The sequence below is a fragment of the Bidens hawaiensis genome, unplaced genomic scaffold, assembly GCF_021521415.1.
Source record: "Bidens hawaiensis isolate Kalapana, Puna unplaced genomic scaffold, B.hawaiensis_p1.1 tig00018720_1, whole genome shotgun sequence".
Lineage (NCBI taxonomy): Eukaryota > Viridiplantae > Streptophyta > Magnoliopsida > Asterales > Asteraceae > Bidens > Bidens hawaiensis.
In genome coordinates this window covers 232,586-251,884 of record NW_027492834.1, presented here as the reverse complement: position 1 = coordinate 251,884, position 19,299 = coordinate 232,586, and the positions used below count along the sequence as shown (strand labels likewise).

Here is a 19,299-nt window from a genome sequence, read left to right as displayed (position 1 = left end):
GATTAAAACATAACATGTAAGAAAAATATACACATAAATCATGTATTTTGTTACGGTTAGTGCGGAATTGTTCTCAAATAACGCTAAAAAACTAAGCGTTTTCGTGATTTATCCAACTCTACATCAATAAGCTCATAAAACGCTCGAAATTCAACATTTCTTTAGGAAAAGCTCGCTCGAAATTGGCTCGAATGTATACAAAACCAACTCAAGCCAAAATAACTTCACTCGTTAACTCTCGTTAGCTACCGCGCATTCTCACCTTTACTTAGAGATGCACAAAAAAAACGAACCCAGACCAAAGAAAAAAAAACCCGGAACCGGGTTTTTACAGCCCATACCCGACTCTACCCTACATGTAGGTATATATTGGGTATTTTTTTCAATATTAAAACCTGTACTCGGAATCAGGTCCGATTTGAACCCGATAATACCCGAAAACCGAAACCGGTTCCATATCCGAAAACGGGTTTTTCAAATACCCGATCTATACTCGAAATTACCAAAAAAATACCTTAAAATTAATCGAAAAAATACCCCAAAAAATGCAACCCCTTAAAAAACTCAATCTATACCTGAAAAAAAGTCTGAAGAAAACCCGAAAATAGGTTTTTACAATACCCTAAACAGGGTATTTAAATACCCGGTTTTAGAATACTCGAACCCGACTCGAATATTACTAATACATGATTTTATAATCCCCGGTCATATCCGAACCTCGTTTCATACCCGAAATCGGGTTTAGAAAAGCCCGATTTATGCACCTATACCTTTAGTTCGTTAAATATAGGGGTGTGCACAGTTCGATTCGGTTTGGTTATTAACATTAAACCAATCGGTTATTGGTTCGGTTCGGTTAATTTCTGTTAATAACCAATATCAAATTTGGGCTAAAATTTTGCTTAAAAATACATGAAATGAATGTATACCTACATGAAATTAATGTATAAATATATGAAATTGAGATATTAGTACATGAAATGGAGATATAAATACATGAAAATGATAGTATTAAATAATTAATACATGTAATACATGAAATAGAGGAAAAAAAGACTTAAAAAATATGAAAAAAATGAAGAGTTCGGTACGGTTCGGTTAATTTCATTAAACTAGGTTCTCGGTTTTTTCAGTTTGGTTTCGGTTAACGATTTGGTTATTGCTCACCCCTAGTTAAATATATATAAACCAAAAGTTTTAATTTATAAGTATAATAATAATAATAACTATCATCGATATATCTTTATGTAGCCCACATTTACAACCCAATAAGGTTTTTGAATAAGCCCAGCCCCAAAAGACCCTCACAACGAGACATCGATCACACCCGATTTCACTCTAATCGGTGACTCCTCGTAATCCACCTGCCGGACTTGCCCTCCGACGGCATATTCTGATTTTTCACCGGTTAGTTCCGTTCTCCGGTTCCTCTATTTCACTCTCAGCTGAAATTTAGGGTTTTTTATTTTAATTTACATTAGTTTTAGGTTGTATATGTTTAATGTATGATGCATTAGTTTCCAATCTCTTAAATTAGTCCAATAACAGTTTGCAATTTTATGCTTAGAGTAAAACAGTCTGAATTAAGCAGTTTGCAGGTTTGGGTAAAAGTTAATTTAGGTTCATGTTACCTTTTAGATGTTATAACTGAGAATATGAAGCCCTAGGTTTTAAATGGATGCAGTTAATCAGTTTGTTTGCATTTGTATGCCTTTTATCCCTAATTTCTAGAATCATAATAATAATATAATGATCCGAAATTCCAAATACTAATGCAATCAATCTGTTGTTTAGGTGAGAAAACAATGTAAACTGTAAAGATAGTGCTTATTTTACACAATAGAAAGATAGGCTTTTAGGTCGGGCTGTCAATTGAACACCTGTTTAAGACATGATTAAACCTGTTAAATAGAAAAGGGGACAATTGCATATCTACGCAGCCAAAACTTTTAATTGCATATTTCCCATTTTTATTAAAATTTTGAATGTGACAAAAGTGCCCTTAGAAGATTAAAAAAAACCACTAAAAAAATACCAAACCAGCAGATGCATATCTTGCTCCTTAATTCCACACAACCATAGGGTTTCCACTCACCACACCAGCAAACCTCTGTTCTTCCATCGTCTATCCTCGCTCCGGTGATCGGAATTCAGAGTGAAGAACGGGTTAGGATCATCGAAATTCCAGTAGAAGAACGAATTTGATTGTGTGGAATTGAATAACGGGTGTTGCGGGTGGGGTGAGGCTCCCATTCTGCCGTTTGTGGCACCGGAGGGTCAGACCACAGCGTTGAACGCCGCTGGCGAGGCTTGTGAGTTTCTGAAACAGAGTAAGGTCATCAGTTCGGGTGACGTGTTGAGAATTGATCAACTACATCCTGGACATGGTTTTGCTTCTTTGAGTGTTATAATATCAAAATAAGAGCTGAATTTGATTGAATTATTTAACTGTTACTTTAATTTATCAATTCTCAATGATCGATTTTAAAATTCTTTTTGAACCCAATGCTTAATTCTACACAAAAGAGTTGGTTTTTGTTTGTTTGTTTAGTAAGTTAATGAACATGAATTTCTTGTTATTTAATTGGATGATTTCTTTATTATATAAATTGAATACAATCAAGACATTCTGCTGATACATGACAGTTAATTATTTGATTGCATGATAGTTATATGCAACTTTTTTCAGCTAGTTTTCACAGACTGGTAGAAGCCAATCTTTTAAAAATTTTAAAATGCTTGTGAAATGGCATTTACGATGCATGATGGGTAAACTGCAAAAAAAAACGATTTAGATTATTTGATTTTGAAATTTTGCTTGAAAGTGTTGGCTGGTAGCATATTGAGGTGATGGCTTCAGTTAGAAATTAGGATGTATGAGATAGACTTGATTCATTTTAATAGATTACTTTTAAGCACAAGCTTGGTAAAAGAAAAAAAAATGAAAAGAAAAGAAGAGAAAATGAAAAAAAAAAATTTAGTAAAAACGCAAGAAATGAATAAAATCATACCAAAAAGTAGGTTAAAATAGTTAAATATGCAATTTATAAAGTTATAATAAAGGTAAGGGTAAATAGGCGTTATATAAATTATTATTAATAAAATAAATCAAAATGGGTAAATTTGCAGATTTTTTAGTTAACGAAGGGGAAATATGCATTTAGAAGTTTGGGTTGGGTAAATATGCATTTAAGGAGTTTTAGAGGGAAATATCCCATTGCCCCGAAAAGGGGACACTTGCATATTTCCCTCTCTAAACCATGTTTACTATGTATGTATGTGTGTGTGTATATATATATATATACTAGTAGGTACCCGCGTGATGCGACGGAAACGGTTTACAACGGGGTGTTTGACCATGTTCTTCATGTTGGAGTGTTTACGAGCCAACTGCCAAGCCAAGGCAAACTTGGCTCGGTTCTGAAACCAAGCTGAAAGTTTGAGCCTGGCCAGATTCACTAAAGAAAGAACACTTTAAAAACACACATCTACCAGTACAAAGTAACTCCATAATGAGTTCAACTTAATACACAATACATAAAAGGTTAAACCGAATACAAAATAAGTTTATCATACAATTTGACTTAACTGCGAATTTTTAAAATCTGAAGTATGTTTCAAATGCAATCACAACAAGGCTTCATCTGCATATAGATGTTATATAATCTGCGGTAGGAATATAACACAAACAATACAAAAAAAATACCAAATGACAAAAATACCCTTTGTGTTTGATGTGTGAAAATGTATAATATAAATAAAGAACGAATCACAATTAAGCTTTAAATTTATAAAAACGAAAATCCTATAGAAACCACACAAAACCGGCAAGTGTACCGATCATAAATAGTATAGCATCAAGGAAGTCCGGATGTCGAACGCAAAGACACGTGAAAACGTTTTTAATTACGAAACTCTAATTAAGACTTACCAAAATAATATTTATTTGATTTTTAAGATTTTATTTAACTACTTAACTTAATTAAAAGAAAACTGTTAACAAAATACTTTAAGAAAACTTTGATTTAAATTCAATGAATAAAAACGTCTACCTAGGAATGAATCATGTTGATAGAAATAACAGGACAACGGATTGAAAATATTCAAGACACCGGTTATAAAAGATGACACAACCAAAACTCGTTTAAGAAAGTTAAATTACCTCACAGTCTCTCTAACAATCTCTAACTTATTTTAATTGATTTTAAAGAACAAACCGGACAAACAATTATTAACGTGTTCAAATGACGAATCTCCTCTCGGTCTCCTCGACACACTATCCTAATGGAGACGAATACTACGCAACCAAGAATAGAGGAACAATTTAACACAACCCAAATTAAACCAACTAATTGCACGTAAACACTCAAACTTGACAAGACAAAACCCGCTCTCGCGCGGTCTTAATTCTAACAAGTAAAAGCAACGAGACAATGTTACTTCTTATCACCTCTCGGTCTCAAAGAAGGTGTATTCTAACTGATTTTATATGATATATTACCCACTTATCCCTACGGTTGATCACCCCGCAAATAAACCCAAAACACCAAGTAAAGAGCTTAACAAGCAATCAATTAACCAAAACCGATTCAATTAACGAATGCAAGAGGATTATAAGTAATTACAAACAAAACACAGCCATCACACACAATTTAATTCATGGTTTAATTAAACTTTACATTAATAATTTAAGTCTTGAACATCAACAATCCATTAAACAAGTTAAAACCATTCAACAATCATCTATCCTAGGTAGAACAAACTAGTTTAGCTACTCATCACTTTTGGACAGCCATACATACTTAATAAAAACATCACAAACATTATCATAAACATTATAAAACTCATTCAATATCAAAACTCAATCAATAACAAGTCTAACAATCAAACAATTGCAAAACAATTTAATTAAAAAGACTAAATCAATCCAAGTTAAGGTTATTGAAAGATAAAGTTTAGAGATGTATACTAAAGGTTTATGGCTGAGATTTTGGATGTTTGATGACCCTAGCAGCTGCCCAAGACTCCTTCTTTCTTTCCCCAGCCGTCCAAGAGACACAGCCGCCAAACAGCTTCCTCTTTTCTTTCTTTTTGGCCGGCGGCTAAGAGTTCCGATCGGAATTGTGGCTGCCAAAGTTAGGGTTTTTCAATTTCGGGTTTAGTGCAGAAGTTATGGCTGATTAATTGTGATATTATCTTAATATAATATATTATAAGGCTTTTAATTAGTGGGCTTGGACCGGGCCTTGCTTAAACTTTAAAACTTTGACCAAAAAGGCCCCTAAACTCTTCCAAATTGCCTCTTTTTTCCACTAAACTTCACAACCTACAAGTAAACATTCAACTTTGTAAAATCAATCATAAACAAACCAAAAAGACTTAATAATTAAACTAAAAACAATTAAAACATGATAAAAATGCTACGGAAAGTCAATGTGTTTTACAACACATCAGTGTTCCTAATGACAAAAATGCCCTTTAAACTGACCGATACCTTGTTAGGGTGACGCAATAACCTAATTCTTCTAGCCTGCTGAAATTCCTCCATCTCCAGCTCCTAGCAGTAAGTTGGTCAATTAGTCTAATTCTTTATAAGAAATAGCGTGGCACACACACACACATATATATATTAATAGTCTAGTAAAATATATTTTCAAATAAGCAATCTCTGTACTGGCCAAGTCATTTTAGTTGTAGGCATGTCTTTTTCAAAATTGAGCCATGATCAACATCATGAGCAGATGTTATTTTTAACTTTATAGAAAGTCCTAGCATAGAAAAATGAAATACTTGTTTGACCTATCTAATTGACTACATGACAAGTAGGGGTGCAAATGAGCCGAGCCAAGGCCGAGCAGGACAAGGCTCGAGCTCGGCTCGTTTAACTTATATGCAGCTCGAGCTCGGCTCGGGCTCGGCTCGTTTAATATTTATTAATTAATTTTTTATATATTTATAATTATATTTTTATATATTTTCATTATAACTTTATATATAAAATCTATGTTATTTAGTTATATTTTCATAAAATTATATATATCAATTAATAATTATTAAATATATTTGTATATATTAACATATATATTTATAAAAAATATATAAATGACATGCTCGTTTAGGCTCGCGTGCCGGCTCGAGCTCGATAAGTGAAGCTCGGCCTCGGGCTCGTTTATTAAACGAGCTTTCTTTTAGGCTCGGGTTCGTGTAAGCTCGGCTCGATCGAGCTTTTTCACGAGTCGATCTCAAGTAGCTCGCGAGCAACTCAGCTCGTTTGCAGCCCTAATGACAAGGCAATTAAGGTGTTCTAATGCTCATCCATTACTAATTTGTAAAGTTTTCAAAGTAAATAAATTTAAAATACAATAACTAACCTGAAGCACTTCAATACCTGATCTTGGTGCTGCAACATCTTGATTAAACACCCCTAGAATCAATTTTCTGTTTTGACCTGTGTTCTGCAGTTTGACGAAAGTACCCTTGCGTTAAAAAAGCTTAATCAAGTAACAATTATTGTTAGACTTGTATTCTACAGATAATGTTATACTCGCAGCGTATGTTATAAAACTTCATTAAGTAACACGAACAAACACAATCGAATAGTGTGGATAACTGGTGTTCACCCAACTATGTTTGTTTATGTTCAGCTACGCAATTCATAAAAAGCTGGAATGGTCTTAATAACAAACATATGGAACTATTTTAAATACTCGAAACTGTCTCACTAAGATCACATATGGCAGCTACATTACCATACCTAAAGGAATTTTTCTTTCTATATATAAAAAAAGATTATTAGTATTGTTGGTAATTTATGTTTATAACCCATATGCTATGAATTAAAACATTCGAGTTGTCTTATATCTTAAACGGGGCATAATGATCATGTAAAATATATATATATATATAGAATGTTTTGTGTTGTATATAAACTAATTAACACATGTATCCACCACAATACAAGTATAGATTTCAAATAACAATGATATTTCAAAAGCAACATGTAATATGTTGAATAAAGGTTGATATGTAAAGGAAACTATACGAATATAATGTGGTACCTTTAATTTGCAAAATTGAATCCTTGCATCCAAAAATGAACATGATACACTGGTCAATCAACAAATCCTTCTTCCCCATTTGATTTTTAACAACCCATCTGCCTCAACATATCATGAACAAAGTTTTGGATTTTTGGTTTAATTTAGCCAATTAATTAATTAATAAACCACAATAATGTCCTTCTATCATGAAAAGCATCTTCACGTATTCACATGCAAGCTACTGATAACCAATACAATCTCCTTTTGCCTACAGGCATCCAAACCTTATATTGGTAGATCAAATCCCACAAAACAATAAGCAATTCCATTTAACATCATGTGGCACGCACGGATATAATATAAAATAAACTGTCTTTATAAAACCACCAGTAGTGCCTATATTCATAATGAGGTCTGGTTGCATAGCCCGAATTATAATATAACGTACAATAGATGCTAAAACAGTGCAACGCTGTCCCATAACATAAATACTATATTATCATGAGTTGATCTATCAGAATTAATAAAACTAAGTGTGCAATGAATTCATAATAGTCAATACTCACCTAAAGCCTCATCCTTTCCAAGTCGGATAATATAACATTGAAACCTTTGTAAGTGTCATGATAGCGGACCCAAGGTGTTCCCTTTGGAAATCTGCATGATGAATTTGTAAATCTAATTTAATGTAAAGAACATAAAAGAGATAATGAAATCACAAAGCTTTTGCCACATGCATTTATAACTTTTAAGTATAATATAGGAGCTAATAGTTATTATTAACTAATTGGGGATATACTCTTTGACATATCTACAAATTGTAGTGTTATGAACATAAAAACAAATTCAACTGCAAATAGATTCAAACAATCAAACCTACATCGAACCAAAATTTAAAAAACGAAAAAAAATCATTAAGAGGATAAAATGAACAAAAGCAAATTATTATTAGCTTCAGTATCATTATAAAACCTAAAACCAACATGATTTATAACCAAATCAACACCAAAATTTAAAAATTAACAAAAAGAGAGATCGGGAACACACAAATTGTCGTCCCCGGTAAGCTCCAACGCGTCCACAAGAAGTAGTGCTTTCATCTACGTAGTTCCTCAACAAAACACAACTGGATCAAACAAAATAGTAATGATATATTATAGTCATGTGTACATATGTTAATGATACAAAAAGATATATAGCTCTCACTTTTTGGTTAAGATGAAAGGTGACTGCGATTACAAAAATGTTGTACTGGCGGAATCCCAATAGTTCAGTTAATTCTGTATAGTCTCCAGGAGGTCTAACAACAGCAAAATCAGAGTCAAGTTCCCCTTTTGCATTAATCAACAACCTGTTAAGCAAATCTTGAATTTATTCTGTACAGTAAAAGAGAAAAGGAGAACATATAACTTGAATTAAAACATGTATCAGAGACTAACCTCAAGCACTAATAACACTTCTGATTGTGTAGCCATCGATTAGATCGGCCTCAACCCTTCATCCTCACCATCCCATGAGTTACAGAGCCTACTTACCACCGTGAAGGTGGGTCTTGCCGCTAACGACAACAACTACGAGCCGCTATTAGCTCAACGACGAGAGACTAATATTTTAAATTTTGAATCTGCTTGTGTGGGTGGTGCAATGAATATGAAACAAGAGAGAATTAGTTTTTGAAATGCTTCTGGGTGGATTTCGTTGAACCCTAGGTAGTGAAGACGAAAGAATGGAATTTTGAATTTTGAATCTTGAATCATGTGGGCAGGGAGTATAGATTGAACAAGACGCTTCAATAGTTGTATAATATGCTCATGGTGTTGTAAAACTCTTAAAATTAAGAGTTTTTGGTAAAACTATCATATCATCCTTTCTATATGTATTATAAGATAGTATAGATAACTTTTTTAAATAGTTGAAATTAGTAGGCTAGACTCATTTCTCCTTATTGGTACATGAAACATACAACTGTGTTATGGACATGAGATATAAAGTAGTTAAACGAGTCGTATTCATGTTTGTATATGTGAGATACAACTGTCTTTAACCTGTTTAACACGATAAGACCTGTTTTGCCAGCCCTACTTTTAGGGACGAGTGAGTGTTTTGAAATCTAAGTTAACAATGCTAAGGATTTATCTTTTCAGATAGGACTTTTGATGAATTGTGCTTAATATTAGTTAGACATGATGTCAACTTTGTTATTTGTTCGTGTTTAATATTATTGTTTTGTGTATTGAATCGAGTTTATTTTGAACAAGTTTGGATTTGATCTGACAATATTTTATTTTTAGTTACAGAAACATAAAGGAAACATAAATGGAAGACGAGTTAGATAAAATTGTATTTCAGTATTTGAAGAAAAAGGGTTTTACACAAACTGAGCAGATTTTACAACAAGAAAAACAGAACAAGAACAACAAGAATGCCAATGATGCTTCAGACTCGGATCATACTAAACAATTCCTCACATTCTCTGAGTACTTTCTTTACCCTCTCTTCACTTTGTTCCGGACTGTTAATTAGTTATTTGTCATTAGTGCATGCAATCTCTCTTTGGAGCTTAAAAATGCCCAATAAAATGTGAAATGATTTTGCTGCAAATTTCAGGTCTGAAAATATCCCTGCAATGTACCATGATGGATATAGCAAGTTGAGATCGTGGACTTATAGTTCACTAGATGAATACAAGGTGCTAATATACTGAATTGCTTCATGTTATCTACATCGTATATATGTGTCATATCTTAACTTTATTTGTGTTTTAACAAATGCAGCATGAATTGCTTCGTGTTCTCTATCCAGTATTTATTCATTGCTTCATGGATCTCATAGCAAAAAGTCATCTTCAAGAAGGTACCCCCATATTATATCTTGAATGTACTACATATTAATTGGTATTGTCCTTTTTACTATTTTAAAACTTGTGCTTGGATTTTCAGCCTGAGCATTTTTCGATACATTTCGTGAGGATCATGAGATGATGCATTCACGTGATCTCAAAAAGTTAACTGGTGTTCTTTGTCCGTCTCATCTGGATGTTAGTTATCTGATACCTTAAACCTCTCAACTGTGCTAATTGTTTAAAAGTTAAAAACACTTTCATTATGTCTGAATAAATCCTTCTTTCATGAATACACAGGAGATGGAGTTTGCTCATAATTTAAGGCAGAGTAAAGTGAATATAAAGATATGTCAGGTAATACCAAAATCAAGGTTTTGTTCTAATATGCAGCTGATGTTATGTACTTAGCAAATTTGTTATAAATTTATGTTAAACAAGTTTTTGTAAATTATTATTCTTGTGCAGTATTCTTATGAACTTCTTCTGCAATATCTACACAACACTAAGTCGATTAGAATGCTTGGTATTATCAATGAGCACATAAATTTTCAAGGTGATTTCTTATTTTCTTATTACAAATTAATATTTACTTTTGTTTCCATTCTAAAATTGAGTCCATTTTCTAATTAAACTTGTAACTGTTTTAACAGTTTCTCCTAGACAACCTAGCTCAATTTTTGATGATGCTGAAGCCTTTTCACTTGTTGGAAGTGGTCAAGGTGCTGCTAACCTAATAAATCAGAAAGAAATACATTGGGGGGTTGGTCAATTTGCAAATAGTATAGCATAATAGAGTTAAATGATTATTATTGACGCTAAAAGGTTTTACAGTTGCTTGAAGATACAATAGAAGATCGGCTTGATAAAGCAGGCGGTTTGCTCTCAGATTCAGAAAAGACAGAAGGTGATGCCAAAGAAGGGGAGTTGGATGAAAATAAGGTATTTATTTGCATTTTAGCATATAAATTGTTTTCTTTTTGTAAATTACAAATATGCGCTGTGTTTATGGTTCAGAAAAAATCAGCAGAGGGTGGAAAGCAAGGTGGGCCCCTCAAGAAGTTAAAGAAGGACAAGGTTGGTGCTGCAGCAGGGAAAGGTGCTAAAGGGGAGGGTGACAAGTCAGCAACTGCTCCACGTGTCAAACCAGAGCTTACTTTGCCCACAATGTATTTTTTTCTTTTGTCAAATTTTTATATTTACTATTTTTTATTGATTTTTTTATTGCCTCAGACCAACAGACGTTGAGAATTCTATACTTGAAGACCTTCGTAACCGTGTACAACTGAGCAATACAACACTTTCATCAGTTTGTTTCTACACATTTATTAACACACATAATGGGTATGTATGAAAGTAATTAATTATGTATGTGACCCTCTTGCAAAACTTTATATTTTACTAATTTTATCTTTGTATACTTGCTTCAGATTAAATTGTTCATCAATATCCCATGATGGATCATTGGTTGTTGGTGGATTCTCAGATTCATCACTCAAGGTTTTTTAGCTAATGTTTACTTATTTTTATATATTTTTTTCTGATTTCTAAACTTTTAACTATTTAACACCAGGTGTGGGATGTTGCAAAACTTGGGCGTATGGGCAGTTGTAAGTCATTTTACCTGTTACCTTTATTTGTTTTTAAAAATTTTGGAATAATAAAGACTTGTCTCTTGATGATGTATGACTAAAATGTGGGATGATGTCAGCTATGCTTCAGAGTGAAAATGATTCGGGTCTGAATGAAAACACACTTGGTTCAAATGGTGGAAAAAGAGCCTACACTTTGTATCAGGGTCATTCTGGACCTGTTTATTCAGCTTCATTTAGTCCTTGGGGAGATTTTCTTCTTTCATCTTCTTCAGATTCAACAGGTATGTTATTAGAAACAGTTACATCTTCTATCATCTTCATCAGATTTAACAAAATATATGTATTTACAAGATAGTTTATGATCTAATGCAGTACGATTGTGGAGCACAAAGTTCAATGCAAACATTGTTTGCTACAAGGGTCACAATTATCCTGTTTGGGATGTTCAGGTAAAAACCATTATTCCTTTACATATTGTTCCAACTTTCTTTTAACTTTTTCCTTAATTCTTTTCAAATATGCAGTTTAGTCCACTTGGGCATTATTTTGCGAGTGCATCTCATGACAGAACCGCAAGAATTTGGTCAATGGATAGAGTACAGCCTTTAAGGATATTAGCTGGACATCTATCTGATGTTGATGTGAGTAATAATAATCGTATCTGTTTCATTACATTAATTATGTTTATTAATAATGGTTTATTTTGGGCAGTGTGTACAATGGCATGTGAACTGCAATTACGTAGCGACTGGATCGAGTGACAAAACAATTCGCATGTGGGATGTATCATCGGGAAACTGCATGCGGATTTTCATTGGTCATAGGAGTTCAATCTTATGTTTGGCCATGTCAACTGATGGTAGATATTTGGCGTCTCGTGATGAAGATGGTACCATAATGATGTGGGATGTTTCTAGTGGTCGTTGTATCACTCCTCTTATGGGCCATACATCCTGTGTTTGGTCCCTTGCTTTCAGGTAAACTATCTTATTATTCATTTTAATCATATCCAAACTGTCTAAATGTGCTAAAACTCAAATGTAACCTAATGTTTTCAGCTGTGAAGGATCACTCCTTGCATCTGGTTATGCTGATTCAACTGTCAAATTATGGGATGTAAACACAAGTGTAAAACCGCCAAAATCTGAAGACACGTAAGCTTTCTAGTCCACTTGGTTCTTTTCATTTTGTTGTAATGTAGACACCTAATATATCAATCATTTTTTCTGTTTTTGGTTAATAGTAGAAATGGAAATACAAACAGACTCAGATCAGTGAAGACTCTGCATACCAAATCTACTCCAGTTTATTCTTTAAGGGTAAGCACATCACACTCGGTCAAACTTTTAGTTGATCTTAACAAGAATAGGAGTGTAAACAAGCCGAGCTTGAGCTTAGATGAACTTGGGTTTGGCTCGGCTTGGCTCATTTACATCTATAATTCAAGAAAACATCATTTAAGTGGATCATACTCTTTTAAGTTGTGCATTGAAAATAGTTTTGTTTTCTGACAGTTTTCGCGAAGGAATCTACTATTTGCTTCCGGGGCTCTTTCAGCAAATCTGTAAAATGTTAGTATGGAAGTTTTCCAGTGTAGTCTTTCTTTTGTTGCTGCAACTACCATATAGTTTTTTTATTTTATCTTGTAAGTTGCAAAACTCTTATCATCGAAGCTTGTTATGAGTACGTAATTTAGCTTTCGGATTTAAGCCTTAGAACAAGTGTACTTGTAGCAATGTTCTAGCCTATATACAAAGTATTGCCTGATTAATGACAAGCTGGCTGAGGTTAGCAAAAAATCGTTATTTGGATTGGTGAAGGTGAGTTCATAAGATGGTATGTTTAAAACTTAAAATTTTTTAAAACATATTAATTTTAGTCAAAACACCAACCCGCCACTATCTCTATATTATTGATAGATCTTATCAACAACAAAAGAAAATAGAAAATGAAAAACAATATTCAAAAACACTAGGGCATATTGTCGGGACATGGGTCAGTAAAAAAGTTGGGCGCATGCGGGAAAGATGTTGTAATGGATAATCTCTTAGCAATCTACATTTTTTTTATAATATTGAAGAAAAGATTTCAGATAAGATTCTTGTCCAAGTTTTTTAGGTGTTTGTTAGGTGGAAGACATTACTTTCAAAAGTCAAAACACGTATCTTGTCCAAGTTTTTTTGGTGTTTGTTAGGTGGAAGACTTTACTTTCGGAACACGGGTTAGTAAAAAAAGTGGTCACATGTGGGAAACATATTGTGATAGACTATCTTTCAGCAAAATGTCTATAATACTGAAAATAAGATTTTAGATAAGATTCATGTTCAATTTTTTAGATGTTTGTTGGGTGGGAGACATTATTGTCAGAACATGGGTTAGTAAAAAAATCAGTCGCATGTGAAAAACATATTGCGATGGACTCTCTCTCAACAATTTGTCATTAATGTTGAAGATAAGATTTCAGATAAGATTCATGTCCAAGATTTTTAGGTATTTGTTGAGTGAGAAAATACTTTGAATAAGATTTTAGAAAAGATTCTTATCCAAGTTTTTTTTAGGTGTTTGTTGGTTGGGAAAATGGTTTGAGATGGATAGATAATCCCTCACAAATCCGTCGGTAAAAGTGAAGATAAGATTTCAAGTAAGATTTTCGAACATTTTTACCACAAAAACATAAGTGTTTTCCTTTGTCTCCAAACCTTCCTATTTTCATGTATTATACCATTTTTGTTAAATTTGGTGGTAATTATTATGTTGGAATCGACGGTCTCTAGATTCTCAGACATGTGGTGGATGTAGACTTCGAGCATCCACGATAGGGTGTAAAACCCAAGGTCTAGATGATGTGGGTGATTTAAGACAAGGGCACCAACTTTTCTTGTTATGGGTTAAAAGTTTGTTTCACAAGTTTGTGACTACAAACTTCATCCAAACATCATACATCATAGGTGACAAAAGGTGTGGACCTACTCTCACAACCATCATCATCATCATCATCATCATCATCATCATCATTGTACTTAGTATATCCCACCAATAGTAAAGCTATGGTAGGGTCTGAGGAGGATAAGATGTAGACAGCCTTACCTTTACCCCATAGGGATAGAGATACTGCTTCCGGTGAGACCCCGGCTCGATAGTAGTTTTGCAACAAGCCTTGAACATAAGGCACGCAACACTCAATCATCGGGACACCGGCTGATCGATGCATGTACCCTTGTCTTTTGGCTATCAACGCCACCACATGATGCCTGATTAACTTTCCGCCACTTTTAACGTTATTTTCACGAGATTAGTAAAATAACGTCAAAAATAGTGCAATTTCACTTTTGCCCACCCGAGGGTTCACACATATACGCATTATATGCGCGCACCGCAAGCAGGACGAACTAGTCTCACAACCATACATTATATTATTTTAATATTATATGATGGGTTTGTGGAGGTTTGTTGTAGAATAAAGTGGAGTTTTTAAGAAAATTTTGAAATCTATTGTGATGGTTTGTAGAGGTTTGTTGTTGTAGATGCTTTTAGAATTAAATTAAGTAAGACAGCTTTTGCATCCGACTGAAGTGAAGGTAAACTAGCATACTTTTCAATCTAACTCTAAACGAAGTCCATTGTTGACAAGTTTGAATATAGGATAGCTAGTAAGCTACGTGGTAAGCAAACATGTTCCAAATTTCTTTAGTAGATTTTCCAAGTTAAGGTTTTGAGAAGAAACAATAACTTCTTGTTCTCCAAAATAATTTTTTTTTCAACTATATGGTACTTTTGAAAATTTTGGAAATGAAGTATAATACAAAAACATGTGTATTTTATTTGTAATATTCAAAAAAATGCAATAGATAATGTACAATTACATATACATACGTCTTTAACACCAAAATGACTTGTTATGACCTAACGTGACTTCGTGCAATTTAAATTAATTTTCTCACATGTCACCACCCACTAAAGTCCAAATGTGTAAAGTTAATCATATTCAACTTTTTTACACTAAATAATTCGTTATCACATTAGTGGCTTTGTGTAACCTAAATAAACTCACTAACACATTGTAACGCTCATAAGTGTACATATACTCATAAACATACCTTTTAACAGAAAAAAGGCTTGTTATGATAATATACAACTTAATTTAGTAACCTGAACTAACTCAATTCACTAACACATGACAAGATCCATCGGTGTAAATTGATCCAGAGGTAGTACCATCTTCTAAAAGAATTTCTTTTTTGCGCAAACCCGACTAGATCATCCATATCGTACCAGCTCAATTAGAAATGGTCCAAACCCACTTCACCAAAACCGGCAAGGTCTGATCCGACCTAGAAAGCACTCGGAGAAAACGTAGTCCATGTGCTGACAAGAAATTGACACACTCACAAAAACTTGCATTGTGAATAAAATAGTTCATGCAGATACCTTGACACTAAATTATCTTTCCAGCATATATCATTAATATTATTTCGGATTGGCACGCTGTGTAATCATTTGGTGCTATCTAGCACTTTGTTTTTACAACAAAGAAGTCATCTTAAGGATTTAACATCCCTTCCCACTTCACACCTTAGAACTTTTTATATAGATAAAGACATAAAGTCATGTGCCTGAAAACGTTTGCAAATTTAGTGACTGATTCATGTTAGTGATTTGCAATCAGAATCAAAACGGTCACAAAATTAGTGACGAAAACCATTATGGTCAAGAAAAATAGCTGCAACATTTGTGATTGCTAAGAATTTGTTGCAAACCGTCGCAGAAAAGATAAAATACTTAACTAAAATTAAATGATAAACACAGTGAAAAGGGTTTTAACTTTTAAGTTTTAACTAAAACTAAATTATATTTTGTCTCATATCAGTCGCGAATTAAGTAACCGCTTTATTTCTGTCGCAAAGTATTAAAATTAAAAGTAAAATTATGAACCATTTAAAGTTTGATATTGTTTCAGCAGTTGTTTGTACCCAAACAATCTTGAATTTAAAATCTCGTCATTTTAATTAGCAGTTTTCAGCACCAGCTTGTCGAATATATTAAACTGGATTTGCATCTCAAATATGTCTTTCTGATCAAACTATAATGATTCATGGGAGTACATCTTATGTGGTGATTCAAAAACATTTTGGTTTAAGACTCTTAGTGAAACTAAATCTAAGAACATAAAACACTTGAAATATTCCCTTCAGCATTCCATCCACTACATTCAAAATCAAGAAGAATAGAATTAATCAAAACTCATCTCCTCATGTAGTAGTGTATTTAGCTAGAAAACTATGAAATGATGTCTTTAAATGGTGGCTGTTGAAATTAAAAACTCAAACCTTTCAACTTTGAAACACCAGAAAAAAAACCCCCTTGAATATAGGGTGTCAAAAGGGAAAACATCAAAAAAAGTCAAGTTAACCAAAAATCTTTAAAAATAAGCATATCTAAAAAGATCGTTCAACATATAGAGTACCAATGTAGCCAACACATAATAATCCGAGTTAGATCATATCTGTTTTAGATGGTACTGTTGAATACTGTGTGACCGTGGACCCAATGTTTCGGTGTGTTATGCTATGTCGGCTACGTACACAAGTGCCCCTCTACTAAACGTGCTTAGTTGACAATTAATATGGAGATTATTTTTTAAAAATAACTAAGGTCCGACTGAATAAAACCCGCACAAAAACAGAGTTCAGCTCCTAGTCCGAGACTGGAAGGATTTTAATTATTTTCTTACAATATAAAAAAGACATGATTTAAAAACTTAAGTTAATTAAAACACATCAAATCTTCATAAAAAGTTTCTATAAACCCTTATAGAGCCTAAAACTTCTTCATAGATGTTTCTTGAATGTAGCAACCATTTCAGGCAAATTGCATAGAAGATGCGACACTTAAGAAACATATAAGCAAGGAGAAACATTTAGTTAGTTTTAGTACTCAAGATGCAGTAGATTAAAAACATATAAAATACTTTTTAATTTGTACAAAGACAATTTAAAAAGTCTACAAATAATAAAGGAAATCATTGTAACATGCTGAAAGCAAACACTTAGCAACAACTTCAACTTCAAGAGCCACATCGAGCAAGCTTCATTGGGTCCCCCACAGCCCCAGGCCTCTTCCAAGAGCCATTACAAAACTAATATTTAAAACTTAAAAGCCACTTGATCATGCACTTAGTAGTCTTTTAAAACTTGAAATTAACTCAATCTTTAAAAACCGCCATCTCTTTGAAAACAGAATACAGATTGCGTATTTTGTATTAGTTTTTTGTGATCACAGTACACTAACTAACAACCGGCCACTTAAAACATAAATATATATGTATATATACTGACCAGAAGCAATAAACAAGTATATTATCTAACAAGTGCATTAAAGCTATAAAGAAACAAAAAAAAAATACAAAAATAAGAACATCAAAATAACAAGGTAGGATACTATTTGCTGAAAAGAAACACAATCGACAAGATCAAAACGAGACATGAAACTGCGTAAATTAAAAAAAAAACATGGAACTTACCAGAGTGTGTTTGCTAATTCAATAAAGAATAAAATTGATCCAAGTGATATCACAACCTTCCAAAAGCACAAGCTGATGCATAATCAAAAGAGGTGGCCTTCTTTAAAAAGATTACTACGCTGCAAACTGTGCTACAGAAACGTAAAATATACGCACACGCGCGTGTATACTACAAACTAGCAGATTGAATCAAAAAAACCTAAAAACCAACATCAGTTAGTATATATGTATTTAGTATAGTGAAGATCTTAGCTATAATATGGAATTTGACTACCAATAAGTTCAATGGTTATAAAATTAAACACACAAACTACATAAAATTGATGTGTAGATAGCCTCTTAGCGTACGTACTGGTAAGCTTTGATGAAGCAATTATAATGTAAGTGTGTTGCCAAACAATTAAAATGCTAATACTTTGTGATCACTATATATAGATTTCTTTTTACTTCCACAAGTTTAAGTTTTACACACACTTCAGAAATTATGTTGTCATTTTTTTTCTTAAATCTTCAATTTGTTATGCATTCAATTAGACGATATTCAAATTGTGGGTTCAAATTGATCACATATATACAACTACATTCACTATATTCATAACATGCATTTAAATTTCTTTTTTATTATGATAATTTAGACACTCTTTATATGCATGTCAATGTAATATGCCACTCTTAAAAATTCAGCTAGCAATATCTATAGCCCCAAATATACTAAAAACCTTCTAGACTAAAAAACTCACTCAAATGTAAGAACGGAGATCATATACTAGTTTATAAGAAATTCTCTATAGCAAACAGACATGAGGTTATTTCAAAACAACAAACCATCTCTCAGAACAATTAAAATTACTAAACTGTAACGAAAAAAAACATGCACAAAAAACATGTTTGTGTTCGGTCGTTCAACTACCGATTAAATGAACGATCACGAACAACCAAATGAACAAAGTTCTCTTGTTCATCTTCGACCATAAATAAGAAAATAAGTGTGCTCATGCTTGTTTAATTCGGTCAATAACAGTATAAACATGACAGTTCACAACACAAACAAATATTAAGAAAGGAATATACACATATAAAATATAGATGAACGAATATAAACAAAAAATACAACCATACCAGGCAACCTAAATGAGCATAAATTGCAATGGTCCTAAACAATTTATACGAATGCATATATACACAAACTTCTACGGTCAAGCTTAAAAGAGCATAAACAAACGACATGTTCATGTGCGTTCCTTTGACTAAACCAATAAAAAGTTTTGTTCATGTTCGTGTGTTTATAAATAAATGAACATCCTG

The 19,299-nt window shown here is 33.0% G+C and overlaps 1 long non-coding RNA gene and 1 pseudogene across 2 annotated transcripts in view; one reads left to right on the top strand and one right to left on the bottom strand.

The window, feature by feature from the left end:
• LOC143556760 (uncharacterized) overlaps window positions 1-19,299 on the bottom strand; it is a 54,038-nt gene that overhangs the window by 15,050 nt on the left and 19,689 nt on the right. The gene's annotated exons all lie outside the window — the stretch shown is intronic.
• Window positions 9,339-13,246, top strand: LOC143556757 (transcription initiation factor TFIID subunit 5-like; annotated as a pseudogene). Its single transcript, XR_013139437.1, has 19 exons — window positions 9,339-9,517; window positions 9,648-9,729; window positions 9,815-9,893; window positions 9,980-10,077; window positions 10,180-10,236; window positions 10,348-10,435; window positions 10,533-10,642; window positions 10,714-10,821; window positions 10,897-11,048; window positions 11,113-11,223; window positions 11,310-11,379; window positions 11,453-11,489; window positions 11,591-11,755; window positions 11,847-11,923; window positions 11,999-12,115; window positions 12,186-12,451; window positions 12,533-12,628; window positions 12,718-12,793; window positions 12,989-13,246. The product of XR_013139437.1 is annotated as a transcription initiation factor TFIID subunit 5-like (transcript).